General features: G+C 46.8%; 1 protein-coding gene and 1 non-coding gene across 1 annotated transcript; one reads left to right on the top strand and one right to left on the bottom strand.

The window, feature by feature from the left end:
• The window catches only part of LOC143766334 (uncharacterized), a 617,908-nt gene that overhangs the window by 470,895 nt on the left and 121,499 nt on the right, over positions 1 to 25,514 (bottom strand).
• Positions 9,501 to 9,693, top strand: LOC143770777 (U2 spliceosomal RNA). The gene has a single exon (XR_013214733.1). It is a non-coding gene; the product is annotated as a U2 spliceosomal RNA (small nuclear RNA).

The following is a 25,514-nucleotide window of genomic DNA, read 5'->3' as shown; positions in this document are numbered from 1 at the left end:
GGCGGGCCTTGCAGGAGTTTCAGGCGGATAGACCTGATCGTTGCCCACCTGGTAGACTGTTTGTTCCTGATGATTGGACCAGTAAAGTCATTTCTGAGGTTCATTCTTCTGCGTTGGCAGGTCATCCTGGAATCTTTGGTACCAGGGATTTGGTGGCAAGGTCCTTCTGGTGGCCTTCCCTGTCTCGAGATGTGCGAGGCTTCGTGCAGTCTTGTGACGTTTGTGCTCGGGCCAAGCCTTGTTGTTCTCGGGCTAGTGGATTGTTGTTGCCCTTGCCTATCCCGAAGAGGCCCTGGACGCACATCTCGATGGATTTTATTTCGGATCTTCCTGTTTCTCAGAAGATGTCTGTCATCTGGGTGGTGTGTGATCGTTTCTCTAAGATGGTCCATTTGGTTCCCCTGCCTAAGTTGCCTTCTTCCGAGTTGGTTCCTCTGTTTTTTCAAAATGTGGTCCGTTTGCATGGTATTCCGGAGAATATCGTTTCTGACAGAGGTACCCAATTCGTGTCTAGATTTTGGCGAGCATTCTGTGCTAGGATGGGCATAGATTTGTCTTTCTCGTCTGCTTTCCATCCTCAGACTAATGGCCAGACCGAGCGGACGAATCAGACCTTGGAGACATATTTGAGGTGTTTTGTGTCTGCAGATCAGGATGATTGGGTTGCTTTTTTGCCTTTAGCGAAGTTTGCCCTCAATAATCGGGCCAGCTCTGCCACCTTGGTGTCTCCCTTTTTCTGTAATTCGGGGTTTCATCCTCGATTTTCTTCTGGTCAGGTGGAATCTTCGGATTGTCCTGGAGTGGATGCTGTGGTGGAGAGGTTGCATCAGATTTGGGGGCAGGTAGTGGACAATTTGAAGTTGTCCCAGGAGAAGACTCAGCTTTTTGCCAACCGCCGGCGTCGGGTTGGTCCTCGGCTTTGTGTTGGGGACTTGGTGTGGTTGTCTTCTCGTTTTGTCCCTATGAGGGTTTCTTCTCCCAAGTTTAAGCCTCGGTTCATCGGCCCGTACAAGATATTGGAGATTCTTAACCCTGTGTCCTTCCGTTTGGACCTCCCTGCATCTTTTTCTATTCATAATGTTTTTCATCGGTCATTATTGCGCAGGTATGAGGTACCGGTTGTGCCTTCCGTTGAGCCTCCTGCTCCGGTGTTGGTTGAGGGCGAGTTGGAGTACGTTGTGGAAAAAATCTTGGACTCCCGTGTTTCCAGACGGAAACTCCAGTATCTGGTCAAATGGAAGGGATACGGTCAGGAGGATAATTCTTGGGTGACTGCCTCTGATGTTCATGCCTCCGATTTGGTCCGTGCCTTTCATAGGGCTCATCCTGATCGCCCTGGTGGTTCTGGTGAGGGTTCGGTGCCCCCTCCTTGAGGGGGGGTACTGTTGTGAAATTGGATTTTGGGCTCCCCCGGTGGCCACTGGTGGAATTGAACTGGTGTGCATCATCCTCTCTGTTCACCTGTTTCCATCAGGATGTGGGAGTCGCTATTTAGCCTTGCTCCTCTGTCACTTCCATGCCGGTCAACATTGTAATCAGAAGCCTTTCTGTGCATGTTCCTGCTGCTAGACAACTCTCAGCTAAGTTGGACTTTAGTCCTTGTTTGTTTTTGCATTTTGTTCCAGTTCACAGCTGTAGTTTCGTTTCTGTGTCTGGAAAGCTCTTGTGATCTGAAATTGCCACTCTGATGTTATGAGTTAATACTAGAGTCTTAAAGTAATTTCAGGATGGTATTTTGATAGGGTTTTCAGCTGACCATGAAAGTGCCCTTTCTGTCTTCCTGCTATCTAGTAAGCGGACCTCAATTTTGCTAAACCTATTTTCATACTACGTTTGTCATTTCATCTAAAATCACCGCCAATATTTGTGGGGGCCTCTGTCTGCCTTTCGGGGAAATTTCTCTAGAGGTGAGCCAGGACTATATTTTCCTCTGCCAGGATTAGTTAGTCCTCCGGCCGGCGCTGGGCGTCTAGGGATAAAACGCAGGCTACGCTACCCGGCTACTGTTAGTTGTGCGGCAGGTTTAGTTCATGGTCAGTTTAGTTTCCATCCTTCCAAGAGCTAGTTCTTATGTTTGCTGGGCTATGTTCTCTTGCCATTGAGAACCATAACACTCTTGGCTCCATCACGAGGGAAAGAGATTTGACATTTTACAGGATGCTAGCTTAGGGGGCCACAGCCCTAACTGAAAGAATACACATTGACCATCACTGAACCATGGATATGTTTTGGGCAGTCAGGATTTTGGACCCACTGGTCACCAGAGCCCCATGGATGCATTTGGGAAAGCCATGATTGGCACCTACCAGTCACCTGGCTCCATGGAGATGCTCGGAGCAGCCAAGATGTGTCCCTCTGGTCACCTGACCTCAATATGCTGTCAGCTTCCTTAGCTTGTTGTTACTTCCTCTTGTGCGCTCCACAGGTGGGGTAGTAGGTCCTGAAGTCACAGCTTCTCTTATCCTGTGAGACTTTGCAATTTAACACCATCTTGGGTATTTTGTTGGGACTGTTCAATATGTTATTTGCCTGTTTTGTGGTTCAATAAAGTATTGCCACACTGTTTTACCCTCACCCTGTGTTGTTTGAGTAGTGTTATGCCCATGGTAAAAGGAGAGCAGGTATTTGGTGGGATTATCCCTGATCCATGCAGTTTTGGCTAGCTTACTATAGCACTCGCTGACCCCTGTGTCTCCGCAGCTGGTATCGCTGTAATTGCACTTACCCGAAGAATAAAGTCACCTAATCACTTATGCCACAGGATAAACAGCGTAAAAATAAAACCAATTCCTCACCTGCTGTCGATTTGTTCATTCTACCTCCCAAAGATCGCAGTAAGGCTTGGCTCATATTTATCATGCGCTCTATGCTTAGCGCTTACACCAGGGTTTCTATGTAAATCTCTGAAATACATGATTGCAGATGGAACCTCTGGTGGAAGATTCCCTATCATGAGGCAGATGAAGTCACTGTGGAAGCCGTGTGGCTTCCTATGATCTGGCAATGTCTATCTTTTAAGGCGTGCATAAATGTGCAGTCAACCACAGTTTTGTACACATCTGAAAAGGACATTGCTGAACAGAGGCCAAACAGAGTCCAGAGTAACTCTGCTGCTGCATTATAGTGAAAAACTTGGGGGGTCTCATCTGAATTCTGTCACTCAGAGATTTAGATGTAAACCCCGATGTAAGTACTCAGCGTAGAGCACAGGATAAATGTGATTTCAAATGTAATGGAAAATGTTCGCTACAAAAGTGACAAATCAATCCACAAAAAAACAAATCCCCACTCAGGTCCATCAGATGTCAATGGAAATATAGGTGGCTTCCATGTTACTGGTAGCACAAAGGCTCTGGAAAAGCGCTATGGCTCCTTGCCCCCCAAAAGAAAGCAAATTCTGACCTCCTAAATCCAAATGCCCCCTCTTTCTGATCATCACAGTGTTTCTAAACCATATATAGCATCGACATGTTTGGCATTTCTGTAGCAATGACAGCCCACCTAATTTACAGTTGTGTGTCTACAGAAGCATGAGTTGGGCACTACCACATTCTGGTGACTGCAACGTACTGAGAACTAGAATGTACTGGCACCACAATGTCAGTTTGCAATTTTCACTAAACGATATCCACTGTTGCTCGTTCTGGAAAACACCCATGGAGTCAAAATCGTCACTACACCTGTAGATAACTTTCAAAAGGGGTATTATTGAAAAAATGGGGTCACTTGAGGGGGGATTCTGCTCTTCTAGCACTTAGTGGCTTTGTATATGGAGTCCGCAAACAATTCTCGAAAAATCTGCACTCCAGGAGGAAAATAGCATTCCGTCCCTCCTGAGTCTCGCCGTATGACTAAGCAATACTAAGACTAAATTTTGGTGGTAAAAATGTAATTATTTTTTCTTCACTTCCCAATGGTATAAAATTCTGTTACACACCTATGGTGACAATATGATCAATGCACCCATAGATTAATTCATTGACAGGTGTGTCTTGTAAAATGGGGTTACTTATGGGGTTGTTCTGCTTCTCTGGCACTTCAGGGGCTCTCTCAATGTGACATGCACCCTTAAATCAGTGCAGCAAAATCTGAAATTCAATATGGCACTTCTTCCCTTCTGAGATTTGCAGTGTGCCTGTCACAGGGTTACCGTGACGGTGCGGAGCCAGAGGACTGCAGCGTCTAGTTGCTCCTACTCCTACGCTGAGAAGAAGCACTTCTCCAGCTTATTAAACTTGTTTATTTCTTCTAGGAGAACAGGGGTAAATCGACCAAGTTGAGTAGAACGAAAATGGAAATTCAGCTCACCCTTATGAAGAGTTCCCGTAATCCATGAGAGGGGTCCGAGCAAGGAAAGGCATCTCTGCTTGATGCTGTTTGCTTGTGCAGGAAGACAAAAGGTATCCAGCTCCAAATGTAAAATACTGAGGACTAAGAACACTACATGTTTTCAAAATGTGTTCAGTGGTTCAAGGCATTCTTCCCCCTGTAAATACCGGCCAATGTCAAGTAGCTATATCTTCTTTTAAAATTGTTAAATAAAAACTCTTGATTTTACCTCCGGAGCTGGATACCTTTTGTCTTCCTTATCGGCCACGTTGGACATCCCTGTTCCCAGCTGTACTCGGTTAGCCACTCCTTTTCCCTATATAATCTGGCCTCTATTGCTAGTCCTCATCAGAGTTAGCTTTTTGCTGCATGACTACATGAGGGAGAGAAGTTGGTATGAGAAGGAGTGCTGGAGGAGTTATAAGTGACTGCTGTTTGGTTTGTACGCTTAGTAATTCCTTATCCTTTCCTATTTTTGGTTTCTTCCCCTTCCTGCATGCCCCAATGGATCCCTCTGGTATATGTGAGAGTATATTTGGTGTGTGTTGAGTTTTTAGTTTCCCCTTGTCTTTGTCCCACTGTTTGTCTGGTTGTTGTACTGCAGTGCACAGTAACGCCTTCTCCCTGGTTGGGGGAGAACAGACGGAGGGCTAATTTAGGAGACAGGGCAAGGGCAGAGGCCCCGGTTTCTTTGCCATCTGAAGTATCCTGGGGAACAGGGTGAACTAGGGCACCCTCTAGTGTTAGGGCCATAAAAGGAGCCCCTAGTCCCAGGTCACCCGACAGTTGTGTCATGACATGACATTGACCGCTATCACCTTCACTGATCCATGATGGATCATATCAGCTCTGACAAAGCAATTACCGCAGCTTAGGCTGGAGGTGGCAGATTTTCATATGGTGGTTACACAGCACACTGTTACATCTGGTGTGGGACTCTCATCTTTCAGGCAAACCATTGTGGAGCCCAAGGTCGCATTGCCGGACAGGTTCTCTGGAGGGCGTGACAAGTTTGTGGTGTACCGTGAAGCTTGCAAACACTACTTCCAGTTATGTCCGGTATCCTCAGGTTCAGAGGAGTAACATGTGGGGATAGTTATCTCACTCCAAGGGGAACACAAGCTTGGACTTTTTCTCTTCCATCTGACTCACAGTCGCTCCAGATGGTATAGGGATTTTTTCAGGCACAGGGCCTTGTGTATGATGACCCCGATCGTATTTCCTTAGCTAAGTCTACAGTACGCCAGCTTCAGCAAGGAGACTGTTTAGCGGAGGAATATTGCTCTGAGTTCCGGAGGTGGAATGACCCCACACTCTGTGAGGGGCTCGCAGTACGGGTTAAAGATGCCTTAGCTCTGTATGAGATTCCTGACTCCCTTGAGGCAGTCATGTCTCTGGCGATCCAGGTTGATCACCATCTTCGCCAGAGACATAGGGAGACACCTATGGGTGTGGGAAGTCCGGAGTCGAGGGTGGTCTCTACTGAACCTGCTGAGGAACCCATGCAGGTGGGTGCAGCGACACATTCGGACAAATTGTGTGTAGTCCGGTGTAAGGGGTGTGTGTTTCCTTTGTGGTAAAAAGGGCCATTTTTTGGGCACATGTCTTTCCCAATCTCTATATAAATAACTACCGGAAAACTAGAGGGCCCGGGATGCTGGAAGGTTGGCAACCCGGGTGTACTTAGGGTCATACTGGCCCACTGGAGAACCGGAGGATTCTCCGGTGGGCCCAGTCACTGACACCTGCTGGCGTACTGGCCAGCAACTGCCTAAGGCCTTCACTGCTCTAGGGGAACCCAGCCAGTGGCTTTGGGGCCCCTGAGTCAAGGGGGCCCACCCTGTGCCAGTGGAGCAGCAGCCGGTGACAGGAAGCCACGCATGTCCCCTACTAAAGAAAAATAAATTTTCACGCTTCTACACGCCCCTATGGGCATGGAGAGGAGTGAATACCATTTAATTTTAATAGCGGGCAGCGTTAGTCGCAGGCTGCAGCTAACACTGCCCCCATGTAAAGCCCCAGGTCCACTGCACCACTCTCACGCTCACACACAAAGCACTGCACCACACCACATACAAACACGCACATCTCGCAGCACATCCTGGCGTCCTGCTTCCTGCATGGCGCTTCTTGTCTGAGACAGCACAGCTGGATGATGTCATCATTCAGCACAAGGCTGTTTCAGACAGCAGCTGGCGACGAAGAGGCTGCTGGGAAGTGCTGCGAGAGGTGAGTGGTGCTGTGTGTGTGTGTGTGTGTATGTGGTGCGATGCGGTGCTTTGTGTGTGAGAGTGTATGTGGTGTGGTGCTTTGTGTGTGTGAATTGGAGATGTGTGTATTGGAGATTGGCAATGATGGGGTGGTGGGGAAGGAGGCAATGATGAAGGTGATGAAATTGGCAATGATGGGGCGATGGGGAAGAAGGCAATGATGGTTGTGGTGGAAAGGACAATGATGGTGGTGGGGGAAGCAATGATGGAGGTGTTGAAATGGGCAATGATGGGGTGGTGGGGGAGAAAGCAATGATGGTTGTAGTGTAAAGGACAATGATGGCGGTGGAAAAGACAATTGTGGTGTTGGAAAGGGCAATGATTGGGTTGTGGGGGAGAAGGCAATGATGGAGGTGGTGGAAAGGGGAATGATAGGGGTGGTGGGGTAGAAGGCAATGATGGGATGGAAGGGGAGAACAATTATGGAGCTGGAAAGGGGCTACATTATACCCTATGAGGGAGGCTGTATTATACTTTATGAGGGGGCTACATTATATTCTGTGGGGGGACTGCATTATTCTCTCAGGGGACTATATTATATTCTATGGGGCTACATCATACTATATGAGGGGGCTACAGTATACTCTATGGGGGGCTACATTATATTCAGTGGTGGGGCTGCATTATTCTCTCAGGGGACTACATTATATTCTGGGGGGCTACATCATACTATATGAGGAGGGCTGCATTATGCCCTATGAGGAGGCTACAGTATACTATATGAGGGGCTGCATTATACCCTATGAGGGTGCTATATTATATTCTATGTTGGGGACTGCATTATAACTTATGAGGTGGTTGCATTGTATTTTGTGGGGTGCTGCATTATATTCTATGAGGGAGGCTACATTATATTCTATAAGGGGGCTAAATTATATTCTATGAGGGGGCTACATTATATTCTATGAGGGGGGCTACCCCAACCCCTGCTACATAATTAAGATGTGTACTACCTTATGTTATACCCTGATATTAACGTGTTTTACCACATAATTGGTGGTCTTGTATTTATTTCTATGTAGCTACATAGTGGGCCTCAAGAATGATTTTCTCTGGTTGGCCAAAGGTGCTCCAGTCCGACGCTGGGTGTACTTATCATCTTGGTGGGTAGGACACAGTTTTTCTTACCAGCTATAATACATGTGGATGGAATTAAGGTGGACGTTTCTGCCTTTCTGGACAGTGGTGGCAGTGTTCAATTTGGTTGATGTGATGTTCATCCGGGACAAAGGCTTCGTGACACATACACTGTCCAGAGCTATACCCATTATTGCCATCGACTCCACCCCCTAAGACAGGGGCACTTTATGCAGGTGGTCCAGGACTTGCAGTTTCAGATGGAGGCCATGCACACTGAGGTGTTAAATTGCTATGTGCTAGAGGGTCTGCCCTTACCTGTAGTACTGGGACTTCTTTGGCTCGCTCTGCAAAATCCGGTAATAGATTGGCAGACACAGGAGGTTGTTAAGTGGAGTACATACTGTCAAGGACACTGCTTGGGTACACGGTTAGCTTGGGTGGATACCCAGTCCGTGCCTGTCAGAATTTGGGGATATTTTCTGAGCAGGGGTGCCAAGAACTCCCTCCACATCACCCTTATGATTGTACCATTAATCTTGTTACTGGTGACAAGCTGCCCAATAGCAGGCTCTATAGCATCTCAGGTCCTGAATGGCAGGCCATGAAGGACAACATCATGGAGTGCCTGGCTAAGGGTCATATCAGACTGTCTTCGTCTCCCATTGCTGCGGGGTTCTTTTTTGTTAAGAAAAAAGATGGGGAGTTATGTCCTTGCCTAGATTTACGGGAACTCAATGCGATCACTGTCCATGATCCATATCCGCTACCTCTCATTCCAGACCTCTTTAATTAAATTGTAGGGGCAATACTGTCCTCTAAGATGGACCTCAGGGGGGCGTATAACCTTTTCCGCATTAAAGAGGGGGATGAGTGTATGACTGCATTCAATACGCCTGAGGGACACTATGAGAATCTGGTGATGCCTTTTGGGTTAACAAACGCACCCGCCGTCTTTCAGCACTTTATTAATGACATCTTTAGTCACCTGGTAGGCAGATTCTTTGTGATCTATCTGGATGACATTCTAATTTATTTACCTGACCTTGAGTCACACCAAGTTCATGTCAGGCAGGTCTTACATATACTCCGAGACAATATATTGTATGTCAAACCAGAGAAGTGTATGTTCTTGGTTAAGGAGATCACTGTCCTAGGATATGTGTTGTCTTCCATCGATTTTCGCATAGATCCAGCGAAAGTCAGGGCGGTATTGAATTGGGAACGCCCAGAGGATTTGAAGGCGTTACAAAGATTTTTATGTTTTGCCAACTACTATAAATTCATAAAGAACTTTTTGGTAGTAGCCAAGCCACTTACAGATATGACCAAGAAGGGGACAGACTTCTCCAGATGTACCAGTCCTGCCATGGAGGCATTTGACCCGTTAAAAAGATGTTTTGCTTATGCATCAATTCTTATTCAGCCAGATGTGTCTCAGCCTTTCAATGTGGAGGTCGATGCGTCTGAGGTGGGAGTGGGGGCTGTATTATCGCAAGGTGCATCTCCTGGTAAATGGCACCATGTGCTTACTTTTCAATGAAACTGTCACCGGCTGAGTGAAATTATGATATTGGTAATAGAGAGTTCTTAGCTATCAAATGGGCTTTTGAGGAGTGGTGTAATTTTTTGGAAGGGGTGGTTCACCCTGTGATGTTATTACGGTTCATAAAAATCTAGTATAATAGGAATTGGCAAAAAGTTACACCACGACAAGCAAGCTGGGCATTATTCTTTACCAGGTTTAACTTTTTGTTACTTATAGGCCAGGGAACAAAAACGATAAGGCGGATGTACCTTGTCCGACAGATACAGTCGCTTGCTTTTGCATCCGTCGTCGCCGACGCTTGAACAAGTGTGGTATCTGTTCTTCTCAGTTTAATATCTGACACGTCCCCTACCTGGGGACCATATATTACATGGATTTTTAGAACTGAGAGATGAAAAAAGAACTGGTTCTGTCCACTCCATGCCTTGGCCCTTAAAATACTCGGACGGGTGAAGATAGGCAATACTTTCAAAGGCAACCCCATAGCAAATGTGTTTTTTTTTTTAATACATACACTCAAAATAAAATACGTTTTCTCCTCCTTCCTGACATGTTGAAAAATGATCCAATGTTAAAGAGCATGAAGACTAAAAACCAGGGCTCGTGGAGAGGGGACAGGAAGAGGAAAAGCTGCTATTCTTAAAGCCCAAGTGGCAACAAGAGGCAGAGGACGTGGTATGGGGAGAGGAAACATTTTCAAAAAATGTCGATAACAACCTCTTTTTGTGTTTTTTTTTCTTTTTCTTATGTATCTGCTCAAATAACTTTTTAGTTTTGAACTTTGAATAATAACACTTTGAGATGTTGAAAAAAAAATTGATTTTAGAGATGCAAAAATATTCTGAATAAATTAAGAAATCTGAAAAGAACGATGAATCTTATTGACCGGCTGCTGCTGAAGTCTCTGTAATTCGTGTGGCCTGGAAGGCAAAGGTCTGAACTCTCTTCAGGAGGGGCTTCTGTCTCTGAAATTCCACAGGCCTTGTCCAGCAGATACGGACGCTCACTTTTGCATCCGTCGTAGTCAGTGTGGTATCTGTTCTTCTCAGTTTAACATCTGGTACATCCTCTCCCTACCTGGTGAAAGGGCTGGTGGGACTCCAAAGGTGAACCCACTGGACCACGACAGCGAACCTCCCTAGGGCGAGTAGACCAGGTGGACAACCCCCTGAACAGGGAACGTTAGGGACAGGCCCAGGGGAGACTACTGCCACGGCAGCTGGTACCCAGGGACAGGGAGTCAGAAAGTGAGCGGGGACACGGAAAGGCAGGAGGGGTGAAAGACATGGAATGAACACGGGAACACGGACAGGCTGGAATGAAGAGGTAACAGGAACACGGACAGGCTGGAATGACGGGATGACGGGAACTCGGACAGGCTGGAGACACAAGAAGGCAGGAACTGTAAGGGAGCAAAAGAGAAGGACAAGGTAACAGACAAAAGGGCAGAGAAACAGGGAAACACGGATCATGGAGCAGAGCAAAAGCTGAGCAGAGAAACGTGGAGCCAAATCACTTGAAAGATACAAATGACAGTCAGGCACTGTCATGAGGAAGAGGCGGGCAGATAAACAGTGCGGGGAGTTACTTTCCGGGTCAGGGTCCTCCAACATCATAGAGAAGGCTGGAAGGAGCAGCCCAGATCAAGATGGGAAGTGTGCACGTGCGCAACTGAAGTGAGTGCGTGCGCGCATCCGACGGGGAGCAGAAGCCAGCCGCGCGAGCAGAGCAGCAGACGCCGAAGGACAAGCAGGAGCGTGCCGGGACGCCGCGGACAGTTGAGTATAGCGGGAGTCGGGGGAAGACTGCGACGGCGGCGTGACAGTACCCCCCTCCTTAAGCCCCTCCCTCCTAAGACTGGAAAGAAACCTTGCCAAAATTCGGGGAGCCCGGATGTTCTCCCGAAGCTCCCAATATCTCTCCTCAGGACGAAAACCCTTCCAATCAACTAGAAAAAAGGTCCTACCTCTTTAAGTGAACAAACTTAGAAGATAACCAGACCTTATCACCAGGAAGATAAAGTGGAGAATCTAAACGCCTCTTGTCCGCATGTTTTTTCATTCTGTAGCGTGCTTGTTCGAGCGCAGTTTTGGTCTCCTGCCAAATCCTGGAGAACTCCCCGGACAGAAGATCAGCCACCGGCACACCTGAGACAGGAGGGACCGGTAGAGGTACACCAGGATGCTGCCCGTAGACGATGAAGAAGGGTGACTTGGAAGAAGATTCGCTGGCGTGATTGTTGTATGCGAATTCAGCCCACGGGAGTAAATCAGACCAGTCATTTTGGTGGGAGTTAGAGAAATGGCGGAGATACGTTACCAGAGTCTGATTAGTACATTCCACCTGGCCGTTGGTCTGTGGATTGTAGGCAGAAGAGAAGTCAAGCATGATGTTCAGAAAGTTGCAGAGAGCCCTCCAGAACCGAGAGGTGAACTGGACTCCCCTGTCAGAAACGATATGTTGAGGAAGACCATGAATACGAAAAATATGATGGACAAAAACTTTCGCCAACTGAGGAGTTGAGGGCAGACTAGGAAGAGATATGAAATGAGCCATCTTGGAGAATCTATCCACAACCACGAGGATGATGGTGCAGCCAGAAGACCGAGGCAAATCGGTGATAAAATCCATTGCAATATGCCGCCCAGGAGCCAATGGGGCTGGAAGAGGATGAAGGAGGCCAGAAGGTAAATGCCTGAGAACCTTGTTCTTGGCACAAGATGGGCAGGATGCAATAAAGCTTCGGATGTCTTGGAAAAGGGTTGGCCACCAATAGTAGCGAGAAATAAGCATGAGAGTCTTCTTGAGTCCAACATGACCTGCAAATTTGGAGGAATGTCACCAGCGTAGGACTAGCTTCCTGTTGCATTCAGCAATGAAAGTTTTACCCGGAGGTAAAGAAGTCAGACTGACAGGTGCTACCATTATGACCTTGGAGGGATCCAGAATGGGCGTGGGTTCCTCCTCCATATCGAGAGACAAGAAGGACCTGGATAATGCATCAGCCTTGATATTCTTATTGCCAGGACAGAAGTGCAGTCCAAAATTAAAATGGGCAAAGAATAGAGACCATCTTGCTTGCTGAGGGTTAAGTCTTTTCGCTGAACGGATATTTGCTAGATTCTTATGATCCGTGTAGATCTTAAAAGGATTTACGGCCCCCTCCAATAGGTATCTCCATTCCTGCAATGCCAACTTAATGGCCAATAGCTCCCTGTCACCAATGGAATAGTTCCGTTCCGAGATGGAAAATGTCTTGGAGAAGAAACCACAGGTGACAAACCATCCAGAGGGAGATCTCTGAGAAAGTACAGCTCCGGCCCCGACAGCAGAAGCATCCACCTCAAGGACAAAAGGTTTGTTGACTTCAGGGTGATGAAGTACGGGAGCTGTGGCGAAGGCTTGTTTCAGAGGCACAAAGGCATCTTCGGCCTCACACGTCCAGATGTGAGCATTGACCCCCTTGCGAATCAAAGAAGTGATAGGACTGGTCAAAGACAAAAAGTGAGGGATGAACTGCCGGTAGTAATTTGCGAAGCCAAGGAAACGCTGGATTGCTTTGATACCATGAGGACGTGGCCAGTTGAGCACAGCGGATACTTTCTCCGGATCCATGCATAAACCAGAATCAGAAATTATGTAGCCCAGGAACGGAAGAGACGACAATTCGAAGGCAAATTTTCAAGCTTGGCATAAAGAAGATTCTCCTTCAGACGCAATAGAACGAGATGGACGTCCCTTCTATGGGTAGACAGATCTGGAGAGAAAATAAGAATGTCGTCCAAGAATACTACCACACAAGAGTACAGAAGGTCTCGGAAGATATCATTAATAAATTCCTGGAACACTGCGGGAGCATTACACAAACCGAAGGGCATGACCAAATACTCATAGTGTCCATCTCTGGTTTTAAAAGCGGTCTTCCTCTCATCTCCGGAGTGGATACGGATTAGATTTTAAGCCCCATGGAGATCTAGTTTAGTAAACATTCGTGCTCTTCCAGGAACTGGAAGGGAGCAAAAGAGAAGGACAAGGTAATGGACAAAAGGGCAGAGAAACAGGGAAACACGGATCACGGAGCAGAGCAAAAGCTGAGCAGAGAACCGTGGAGCCAAATCACTTGAAAGATACAAATGACAGTCAGGCACTGTCATGAGGAAGAGGTGGGCAGATAAACAGTGCGGGGAGTTACTTTCCGGGTCAGGGTCCTCCAAGATCATAGAGAAGGCTGGAAGTAGCGGCCCAGATCAAGATGGGAAGTGTGCGCGTGCGCCACTGAAGTGAGTGCGCGCGCGCATCCGACGGGGAGCAGAAGCCGACCGCGCGAGCAGAGCAGCAGACGCCGAAGGACAAGCAGGAGCGCGCCGGGACGCCGCGGACATGTGAGTATAGCGGGAGTCGGAGGAAGACGGCGACGGCGGCGTGACACCTGGGGAGCGTAGATGAAATGGATTTTTAGAGCAGGGAGATGGAGAAAGAACTTGCTCTGTCCGCTCCACGCACTGACCCGGTGTCACATTATTTTTTGGGAACAGTGCGCTCCTTCTGAACCGGTGTCCAAAAACGGATTGAATTGCAATCGATGCGAATTGTGTTGCTAAACCGTTATTCTAGCTTCATCCTTTTTGAAACTGCACAGACACATTGTGCCAGATATGCAGCTTCGAACAAGCAAACTCTCCAGGACCTCATCTATCAAAGGACATTCAAAGTCCTACATTTGCATCATTTGTACTCTCTAAAGCAGCGATGACAAACCTTCTAGAAGGCAAGCACATGTCAAATACTATGGTTAGCACTATGGAATGAAGGCGCTCTCCGCACTTTCTATGCACACGCGCGCACATTGTATATTCTAGGCGCTAGATATTGCCACAATCTATTGAATATCATAGTTGCTTTATCAAATGTTCCTTAAGGGTTTTCTAACTCCATCTAAAATATGGAAATGTATCCACCTAGAAAAGTTGAATGCTGTGTTAGGGCTGGTGGAACGCACCGAATAATTATAAGGATGGTATAAGGTGCGTTCGCAGCCCAGGGTCCACCGTGCAGACATGACACCTGCTGCTCGGTAATGGCAGACAGTATATGGCAGTATAATGTGAACACACATGGGTTAGCTTCACCTGGTATGTAAGGAAGCGAACCCTGTTGCGTCACAGGGCCACAATACCGCAGAGTGAACGCTAGTATTGGGTCACAGGACTCTGCCACAAGGACACGGGGTTAGAGTTCCTCTAGACCACTAGCACTCGGAGCCGCAACTGCGGTGCCAGGGAAAAACCTAAATAATAATTTACCGCACTGAGTGCATACAGCGCCGCTCTGGCGGATGCCAATAACCACCCTAACTAGGACCAGTTACGCAAGGCACCGCACTGGCGGTCACTGCTAATTGACGCTGTGTACTCGTGTCTTATGCTGGATGGCACAGTCTGGCTCTAGGTAGCTCAATCACCCAAGTACATTCAACAACACTAGGGATGGGTATGATTGAGGCGCTTTCACCAGATTCAGTCACACATCCACACACACATGATTTCTTATACTAGAGCATGGTCGAGCGGCCATGCGAACCTTTTATAGCTGTAGCCTTCCATGACCTTCCTAGTGCTCCAATCGGAGCTGCTACACGACCTGAGCATGTGACCCCCGACCACCAATGAGAGGTCATCACGTGGGCATGCTCATTAGAAGAAAAGCAGGACTTAGTCCCTGGAACGTCTGCTCGCCGCTGATCAATGCTGGTTACAAAGACTGAGCCTGGATTGGCAGCTGTAACCAAATGCACAGCATCTGCTTAAGCCAGACGCTGGAACCGACGTCACTGCTGAGCAGGCGCCACTGCAGCTGAAGGAGAATGGGAGACCGCAGCGGACATGGTTTGAGATTCCCCCTGTGCAGCTGTGGGAACTCGACACCTAACATTAATTTTTACACCCCATGATTAGTGTTGAGCGATACCTTCCGATATCCGAAAATATCGGGATTGGATTTGATCAGCCGATATCCCAAAAAATATCGGATATCGCCGATACCGGAAACCAATGCAAGTCAATGGGACACAAATATCGGAATGAAAATAAGCCCTTTCTTTCCTTGTACATCCTGTTCCGGAGGGGGGAAGAGTGTGGGCGGTGTGTGGGCGGAGACTGCGTGTCTGTGTGGAACCGTGGGGGGTCTGTACGGGCCTCTCAGGGGTCTGTGCGGGCTGCCGGGGGTCTGTGCGGGCCTGCCGGGGTCTGTACGGGCCTCTCGGGGGTCTGTGCGGCTTGCCAGGGGTCTGTGTGGCCTGCCGGGGGTCTGTACGGGCCTCTCGGGGGTCTGTGCGGCCTGCTGGGGACCTGTGCGGCCTGCCGGGGGTCTGTACGGGCCTCCCGGGGGTTTGTGCGGCCTGCCAGGGGTCTGTGCAGCCTGCCGGGGGTCTGTATGGGCCTCTTGGGGATCTGTGCGGCCTGCCGGGGGTCTGTATGGGCCTCCCAGGGGTCTGTGCGGCCTGCTGGGGGTCTGTGCCGCCTACTGGGGGTCTGTATGGGCCTCTCGGGGGTCTGTGCGGCCTGCCGGGGGTCTGTGCGGCCTGCCATGGGTCTGTACGGGCCTCTCGGGGGTCTGTCTGGCCTGCCGGGGGTCTGTGCGGCCTGCCGGGGGTCTGTGCGGCCTGCCATGGGTCTGTGCGGGCCTCTCGGGGGTCTGTGTGGCCTGCCGGGGGTCTGTGCGGCCTGCCGGGGGTCTGTACGGGCCTCTCAGGGGTCTGTGCGGGCCTCTCGGGGGTCTTTGTGTTTGTATGCAGGCATCGTCCGATGGGACTACAAGAAACAAAAAAACAAAAACATACAACATACTACATACATACTACATACAGTACAGACCTCATTTAAAGATTTTTCTGTATTTTCATGACTATGAAAATTGTAAAGTCACACTGAAGGCATCAAAACTATGAATTAACACATGTGGGATTATATACTTAACAAAAAAGTGTGAAACAACTGAAATTATGTCTTATATTCTAGGTTCTTAAAAGTAGCCACCTTTTGCTTTGATGACTGCTTTGCACACTTGTGGCATTCTCTTGATGAGCTTCAAGAGGTATTCAGCGGGAATGGTTTTCACTTCACAGGTGTGCCCTGTCAGGTTTAATAAGTCGGATTTCTTGCCTTATAAATGGGGTTGGAACTATCAGTTGTGTTGTGCAGAAGTCTGGTGGATACACAGCTGATAGTCCTACTGAATAGACTGTTAGAATTTGTATTATGGCAAGAAAAAAGCAGCTAAGTAAAGAAAAACGAGTGGCCATCATTACATTAAGAAATGAAGGTCAGCCAATCCGAAAAATTGGGAAAACTTTGAAAGTGTCCCCAAGTGCAGTTGCAAAAACCATCAAGCGCTACAAAGAAACTGGCTCACATGAGGACCGCCCCAGGAATGGAAGACCAAGAGTCACCTCTGCTTCTGAGGATAAGTTTATCCGAGCCACCAGCCTCAGATATTGTAGGTTAACAGCAGCTCAGGTTAGAGACCAGGTCAATGCCACACAGAGTTCTAGCAGCAGACACAATTCTCTACAACAACTGTTAAGAGGAGACTTTGTGCAGCAGGCCTTAATGGTAAAATAGCTGCTAGGAAACCACTGCTAAGGACAGGCAACAAGCAGAAGAGACTTGTTTTGGCTAAAGAACACAAGGAATGGATATTAGACCAGTGGAAATCTGTGCTTTGGTCTGATGAGTCCAAATTTGAGATCTTTGGTTCCAACCACCATGTCTTTGTGCGACGCAGAAAAGGTGAACATGCCTGGTTCCCACCGTGAAGCATGGAGGAGGAGGTGTGATGGTTTGGGGGTGCTTTGCTGGTGACATTGTTGGGGATTTATTCAAAATTGAAGGCATACTGGACCAGCATGGCTACCACGGCATCTTGCAGCGGCATGCTATTCCATCAGGTTTGCGTTTAGTTGGACCATCATTTATTTTTCAACATAACAATGACCCCAAACACACCTCCAGGCTAGGTAAGGGCTATTTGACCAAGAAGGAGAGTGATGGGGTTCTACGCCAGATAACCTGGCCTCCACAGTCACCAGACCTGAACCCAATCGAGATGGTTTGGGATGAGCTGAACTGCAGAGTGAAGGCAAAAGGGTCAACAAGTGCTAAGCATCTCTGGGAACTCCTTCAAGATTGTTGGAATACCATTCCCGGTAACTACCTCTTGAAGCTCATCAAGAGAATGCCAAGAGTGTGCAAAGCAGTCATCAAAGCAAAAGGTGGCTACTTTGAAGAACCTAGAATATAAGACATATTTTAAGTTGTTTCACACTTTTTTGTTAAGTATATAATTCCACATGTGTTAATTCATAGTTTTGATGCCTTCAGTGTGACTTTACAATTTTCATAGTCATGAAAATACAGAAAAATCTTTAAATGAGAAGGTGTGTCCAAACTTTTGGTCTGTACTGTACATACAACATACATACATACAACATACTACATACATACAACATACTACATACATACTAAATGCATGCATAAAACATACATACAACATACCACATACATACAACATACATGCATACTACGTACATACTACATCCATACAACATACTACATACATCCATACAACATCCATACAACATACATACATACTACATACATACATACTACATACATACTACATATATACGACATACATACATACATACTAAATACATACTACATACATACATACTACATACATACTACATGCATACAACATACTGCATACATACTACATACATACTACATACAGTACATTCATACATTACATACAATACATACATACAGACATACAGTACATATAACATAGAGTACATACTCATCATCACTTGTCATTTTGTTCCCCGAAGCCAGTGTCATCTGTAAAAAAATATTAAAATAACAAACAAATAATATGCTCCCTGATCCGCAGAAATCCACGAGTGTCCCACGACGATCTCCCTTCCGCACTGTATTCCTCCGCTGCTGTAAAAAAAATAGTCCCTAGTCTCACTTTTGGCATTGCTGTGTGAGAAATTTTCCCACACAGCAATTGCCATAAAGTGAGACTCTGAACTCTAGTAACCTCTCAGTGATGCACTGCAGGAGCCATTGTCTCCTGTCAGTGTGTCACTGAAGCTCCTATAGAGCAGTGACATCACCCGATGTCACTGTTCTATAGGGGAGATCGTCGTAGGACACTCGTTATTAATTGGACTACGGCAGACAGGTAGTATACGGTTTATTATTTTACGTTTTTTTCAGGCGCTGAATTATGGTAAGTATGGTTAAATGAAGAATATTAAAATACTTTTATCCTAATGTGTGTGTTTTATTAACCATTTACTAGTATTGGATTAATAATGGATAGGCGTCTTATTGACGAATCTCCATTATTAACCCGGCTTAATGTCACCTTACAATAGCAAGGTGACATTAACCCCTTATTACCCCATATCCCACCGCTACACTGGAGTGGGAAGAGAGGGGCTAAGTGCCGGAATTGGTGCATCTTACAAATGCGTTTTTTCTGGGGTGGCTGCGGACTGGTATTTGTAGACGGGGGGGGGGGGGGCAATATCTATGGCCCCTCTCTAGGCTATGAATATCAGCCCACAGCTGTCTGCGTAGCCTTTCTGGCTATAAAATATAGGGGACCCCACGTCATTTTTGGGGGGGTTCCCCTATTTTAATAGCCAGTAAAGGCTACGCAGACAGCTGCGGCTGATATTCATAGCAGGCTACAAATATTGGCCCCCGGCTGTCGGCTTTCCCCCTCTGGCGCAGAAAATTGCGCTGGAGCCCACGCCGTTTTTTTCCATTTTTTTAAAATTAAGCACTCATTAAGGCCTCTTTCATACTTGCGTCGGTACGAGTCCGTCGCTATGCGTCGGGCCGACGTACCGATACACGTTGTAAAATTTGTGCACGACGTGGGCAGCGGATGCAGTTTTTCAACGCATCCGCTGCCCATTCTGAAGTCCGGGGAGGAGGGGGCAGAGTTTCAGCCGCGCATGCGCGGTAGAAAATGGCCAACGCGATGGACAAAAATAGTTCACTTGAATGTTTTTTTGTGCCGACGGTCCGCCAAAACACGACGGATCCGTTGCACGACGGACGTGACGTGTGGCCATCTGTCGCGATCCGTCGCTAATACAAGTCTATGGGTAAAAAACGCATCCTGCGAGCACATTTGCAGGATCTGTTTTTTTCCCAAAACGACGGATTGTGACTGATTGCTAAAAATGCAAGTGTGAAAGTAGCCTAATACTCTTCTCCAAATAAAAAGTAGTTCCTTGTCAAAATCACTCTTAGCAGATCCAAAATCATTTTACAGGCCTCCTCTGAAAAACTGAACTCACTCAGTCTTTTCTCAACTGCAGCTGTACCTTCATCATATGAAATTTACGTATATAGTGACACTACGTCAAATGAGACTAACAGATCCTGTTCCCCCACTTTCAACCCTTCAAATTTGACCAAGAAATCCGTAGTGTCCTTAATAAAGGACTTTGCCCCTTATGCCAACGGATTTAAGACCCTATCAAGGAACACCCCAATGCGACTGAATACCAAATCAGATCCAGCCACAATGGGATACCCTGGAGGACTCTCAATGCATTTGTGCACTTTTGGTAAAGCATATATCACAGGTGTACATGGCGGAAGGTTCAACAGAAAATTATACATATCTTTATCAATTATCTTTCCTTCTAAGGCAGAATCTAAAATTGCCCTTATTTCTCGATTTACTTGAAATTTAGGATCAGAATACAATCTTTTATAGACCTGTTCATCCTCAATCTGTCGTTTTATTTCGCTAACATATTTATCCTTGTCCATGATGACCACGGCCCCACCTTTATCAGCTTTTTTTATAACTATCGTGTCATCATGGACAAGGTCATTTAAAGCCTCAAATTCTTCCTTCCTAATATTGGGATTTTTGAACTTTTTTACAATTGATAATCTCACATCTTCAACATCTCTAGTCACTGCTTCTATAAAGGCCTCTATCGCTGTTGGACTGCTTGGTGTAATGAACATACTTTTATTACTCAAACCAAATTTACTCAAACATAGCTCACTTTCCTGGACTGTCTCCTTTCTACTTTTGTTACTTTTGTCAAATGAACTGTGCATTTGAACCAATCTATGTGTGAGATCAAATCATACGACAAGCCTTTGTTAAGTAAATCTCAATGTACATCAGTCAATACCTTTTTTGAGATACGTATAATTAGATCTGTGGGCTGTTCCTGGTCACAGGGGGTCTCAACGTGGCTTGTTGATTTTTCTGTTTCGCTCCTCGTTTGTCTCTTCTGTATCTTCCAGTGCTGTCTTCCTCCTTTCCCCTTCCTCCTTTCAGCAGAGGGGCATCCAACTCTACTAGAAGCAATTATACGGTTAACATTGGTTTTCACATTGTTACATCTCCTATTGTCTCTATTTTTATCCTTATGACCTCTCTTTCTCCATCTGATGTTATCTTTCTGCCAATTATATACATTTCCTGACTTATAGTCCTCCACATCATGGCTCCATTTCTTCCTTTTAGAATCCTCCAATTCAGCTCTTACTTTATCCAATCTACCCTTTACCACATCTTGAAAAGTCTTCCACTCTTCCTCTTTCAAACTCTCGTAAATTTTGGTGGTCAAATCCAAAACGCCTTCCTGTAAGCCTTTCAGATTCTCCAGATTCAGTAAAATAATGCCCATTGCACGTTTGTTAGATATGTGGCTGAACCGCATACAAAATTGAACATTGATAATCATAAGACTAGGTCTAACATTTGATCTCAAGCCTCTGGGTATAATTTTCGCTCTATAATAATCCCCCCGTTAGTTAAATGTAGTTGGAGGGTTAAAATTTTCTTCATCTCTCCCTCATATTTTTTTTCAAATCCAACACAGTGGGATTATTTAAAAAAGCACCATCTCCCCTTGCCGTCCTCCTCTGTATATGAGAATACATCTGGATCCTTCTTAACCCCTTCCCGACCTTTGACGCCACGTAGGCATCATGAAAGGTGGTGCCAATCCGACCTGTGACGCCTATGTGGCGTCATGGCAGGATCGTGTTCCTGCAGATCGGGTGAAAGGGTTAACTAAAATTTTGCCAGACATGCGGGGACGGGAGAGTGGTACTTCAGCCCAGGGGGGGTGGCTTTGCCCCCACGTGGCTACGATCACTCTGATTGGCTGTTGAATGTGAAACAGCCAATCAGAGCAATTTGTAATACTTCACCTATGAAACTTGGTGAAATATTACAATCCAGCCATGGCCGATGCTGCAATATCATCGGCCATGGCTTGAGACCGCGATCTGCCTCTGCCACCGACTGACAGTGGTGATCTGCCGCTGCTGTCAGTCTTTCCTTCCCTCTGTCCTGTCCTCTGCTGCCCTCCTCTCCCCTCTGCCTGCCCCGGCCTCCCCAACGCCCCCCCACTGTCCGATCCCACTCCCCCATACTTACCGAGTCCCGGTGTCCCTTCCGGTGTCCGTCCGTCTTCAGGTTTGGGTGCCGCCATCTTCCAAAATGCAGTGCGCCCACCGAATCGGCCGGCCGGCAGATTCATTCCAGGCACATTTTGATCATTGTGATAGAACCTATCACAGTGATCACAATAAAAAAAAATAGTAAATAAAGCCCCCCCTTATCACCCCCAAAGGTAGGGAAAATAATGAAATAAAATATATTTATTTATTTTTTTCTACTAGGGTTAGAATTAGGGTTAGGGTTGCAATTAGGGTTAGGGTTAGAATTAGGGTGAGGGTTGCAATTAGGGTTAGGGCTAGGGTTGCAATTAGGGTTAGGGTTAGAATTAGGGTTAGTATTAGGCTATGTGCACACGGTGTGGATTGGCCACTGTGGATTCGTGGCAGTTTTCCATCACGTTTACAGTACCATGTAAACCTATGGAAAATCAAATCCGCTGTGCCTATGGTGTGGAAAATACCGTGCGGAAACGCTGCGTTGTATTTTCCGCAGCATGCCATTTCTTTGTGTGGATTCTGCAGCGTTTTACACCTGTTCCTCAATAGGAATTTGCAGGTGAAATCCGCACAGAAAACACTGGAAGAATGATGAGTTATATTTATCTGATAACAGCAACAGCAGGCGGTGGCTGATGGGACTACTACTCATATCAGCCTATACCTGCTGCTGCTAAAAACAATGAGCAGGTGTCGGCTGATGGGAGTATTCATCAGCTGCCACCTGCGCTATAAATACAAATCTGGTGTGGTTTTCCCTGTATTCTCTATAACCAGCCAGGCAAAACTCAGCTGTCAGAGTCAGCAAGGTTGGTCAAATAGATGGGTCCCCACATTCTTTTTTTTTTATTAATTATTTCAATAAACAATTTAAAAACACAGCCTGATTTCCCCCCATTTTTGACAACCAGCCTTGCTAAAGCTGACGGCTGGGGGCTGGTATTCTCAGGCTAGTAAGGGTCCATATTTATTGATCCCCCAACCTAAAAATAGCAGCCCGCAGCTGCCCTATAAAAGGCCCGTCTATTAGGCCCCTTTCATACATGTTTTTTGCCGTCAGTCACAATCCGTTGGCTCGACGGATCCGTCGCAGATTGTGAAAAACTGATGAGACAAATTCGTTTTTTCTACTGATCCGACTAGCAGATCTGGCTAATTGGATACAAAATAAATCGGAGCATGCTCAGTTAAAAAAAAATAGAATCCATCGCTGGATTCTGTGATTTGATGGATTCGGTTGCATAGGCTTCCTTCCATTCAGGCAAATGACGAACGGCGACGGATCCGTCGCAGATTGTGAAAAACTGATGCGACAAATTTGTTTTTTCTTCTGATCTGACTAGCAGATCTGGCTAATTGGATCCAAAATAAATCGGAGCATGCTCAGTTAAAAAAAAAATGGAATCCATCGCTGGATTCTGTCATTTGATGGATCCGGTTGCATAGGCTTCCTTCCATTCGGGCAAATGACGGCCGGCGACAGATCCAGCACTGTCCCATTTTTTTCGACGTACACAAAAAAAGTTACTTTGTCCGTTGTCTCCGGCCGCTGGACAAACAATTTTCAACGGATGCGGTGAATGACAGATGAAACGTGAGGCCATCCGTCGCAATCCATCGCTATTACAAATCTAGGAGAAAAAAACGGATCCGGCATCATCAATTCATCTTTTTTCAAAGTTCGACGGATTGCGACTGATAGCAAAAAACTGATGTGTGAAAGGGGCCTTAGATGCGCCAACTCTGGTTCATTGCCCAACTCTTCCCACTTGCTGTAGCCGTGGCAAGTGGGGTTCATATTTGTGGGGTTGAAGTCACCTTTGTGACATCAGCTACCAGTTTTGTCTGGCTGGTTATCAAACATAGGGGAACCCACACAGGTTTTTTCATTTATTTATAGTGCAGGATGAATACTCCCATCAGCCACTGCCTGCTTTCACTGTTATTAGCAGCAGCAGGTGTAGGCTGTCACTGTTATCAGTTGAATATAACTCTCATTATTCTCTCCTGCTGGTGTTGATGGCCAGAACAGCAGGGGAGAATGATGAGACCAGTTTTCAGCACCCGACACCGGGGAGCAGTGCTTACTGTACCACTGCTTCCCTGGCGCTGGTATGTGTGGTACTGTTGCAGTACATGGTTATCACATGTATTACACACAGACACTGATATCTCCAGTACTGGAAGTATCAGGACGCGTGAAACCAGCATCAGTCAGTGACATTTCCAGGATTATTTTTACACAGTGTTATGTGTGGAATGTAACGTGTGATTTCTCTGCTTGGAGACAAATAGACCCCACACATGAGGGAATTATCACCAGTTACCGGACGTCTACTATATAGCAACATATTTCTCATGACACTTCGTGAGAAATACTTCATGATAGTGGTAAAATTTCTTCGATATTTATTTGTGAAAAAAAAACGGAAATTTGTGAAAATTTTGAAAATGTAGCAATTATCAAACTTTTACTTTTTATGCCTTGAAATCAGGGAGATATGTCACAGAAAATAGATAATAACATTTCCCACATGTCTACTTTACATCAGCACAATTTCTGAAAATTTTTAGAAATTTTATTTTGTTTGGACGTTATAAGGGTTAAAAGTTGACCAGCAGTTTCTTATTTTAACAAAAAAAATAATAAAAAAAAGTTTTTGAGCCTAAATCACATTTGAAGTGATTTTGAGGGGCCTATATGGCAGAAAGTACCAAAAAGTGACCCCATTCTAAAAGATGACTTCGGGCATGGAATGCTTTTTTCTACAGAAGGTATACACAGCCCCGCTCCGTTCCCCTCATACACATGTGGCTCCGCTCTGCCCACCTCGTACACACGTGGCTCCGCTCCATACACCTCGTACACACACGGCAGCACTCCGTTCAGTTCGTACACACACGGCTCTGCTCCGTACACCTCATACACACACGGCTCTGCTCCGTACACCTCGTACACACACGGCTCTGCTCCGTACACCTCATACACACACGGCTCTGCTCCGTACACCTCGTACACACACGGCTCTGCTCCGCACATCTCATACACACACGGCTCTGCTCCGTACACCTCGTACACACACGGCTCTGCTCCGTACACCTCATACACACACGGCTCTGCTCCGTACACCTCGTACACACACGGCTCTGCTCCGCACATCTCATACACACACGGCTCTGCTCCGTACACCTCATACACACACGGCTCTGCTCCGTACACCTCGTACACACACGGCTCTGCTCCGCACATCTCATACACACACGGCTCTGCTCCGTACACCTCATACACACACGGCTCTGCTCCGTACACCTCGTACACACATGGCTCTGCTCCGTACACCTCGTACACACACGGCTCTGCTCCGTACACCTCGTACACACACGGCTCTGCTCCGCACATCTCATACACACACGGCTCTGCTCCGTACACCTCGTACACACACGGCTCTGCTCCGTACACCTCATACACACACGGCTCTGCTCCGTACACCTCGTACACACACGGCTCTGCTCCGCACATCTCATACACACACGGCTCTGCTCCGTACACCTCGTACACACACGGCTCTGCTCCGTACACCTCGTACACACACGGCTCTGCTCCGTACACCTCGTACACACACGGCTCTGCTCCGCACATCTCATACACACACGGCTCTGCTCCGTACACCTCGTACACACACGGCTCTGCTCCGTACACCTCGTACACACACGGCTCTGCTACATCCACACTGTAAACCCCTCCTGACCCCACACATAATCTTCCCCTCATCC

The sequence above is a fragment of the Ranitomeya variabilis genome, chromosome 4, assembly GCF_051348905.1.
Source record: "Ranitomeya variabilis isolate aRanVar5 chromosome 4, aRanVar5.hap1, whole genome shotgun sequence".
In the NCBI taxonomy this organism is placed as follows: domain Eukaryota; kingdom Metazoa; phylum Chordata; class Amphibia; order Anura; family Dendrobatidae; genus Ranitomeya; species Ranitomeya variabilis.
Note: the sequence above shows the minus strand (reverse complement) of the source record. Positions and strands in the feature narration are given on the sequence as shown.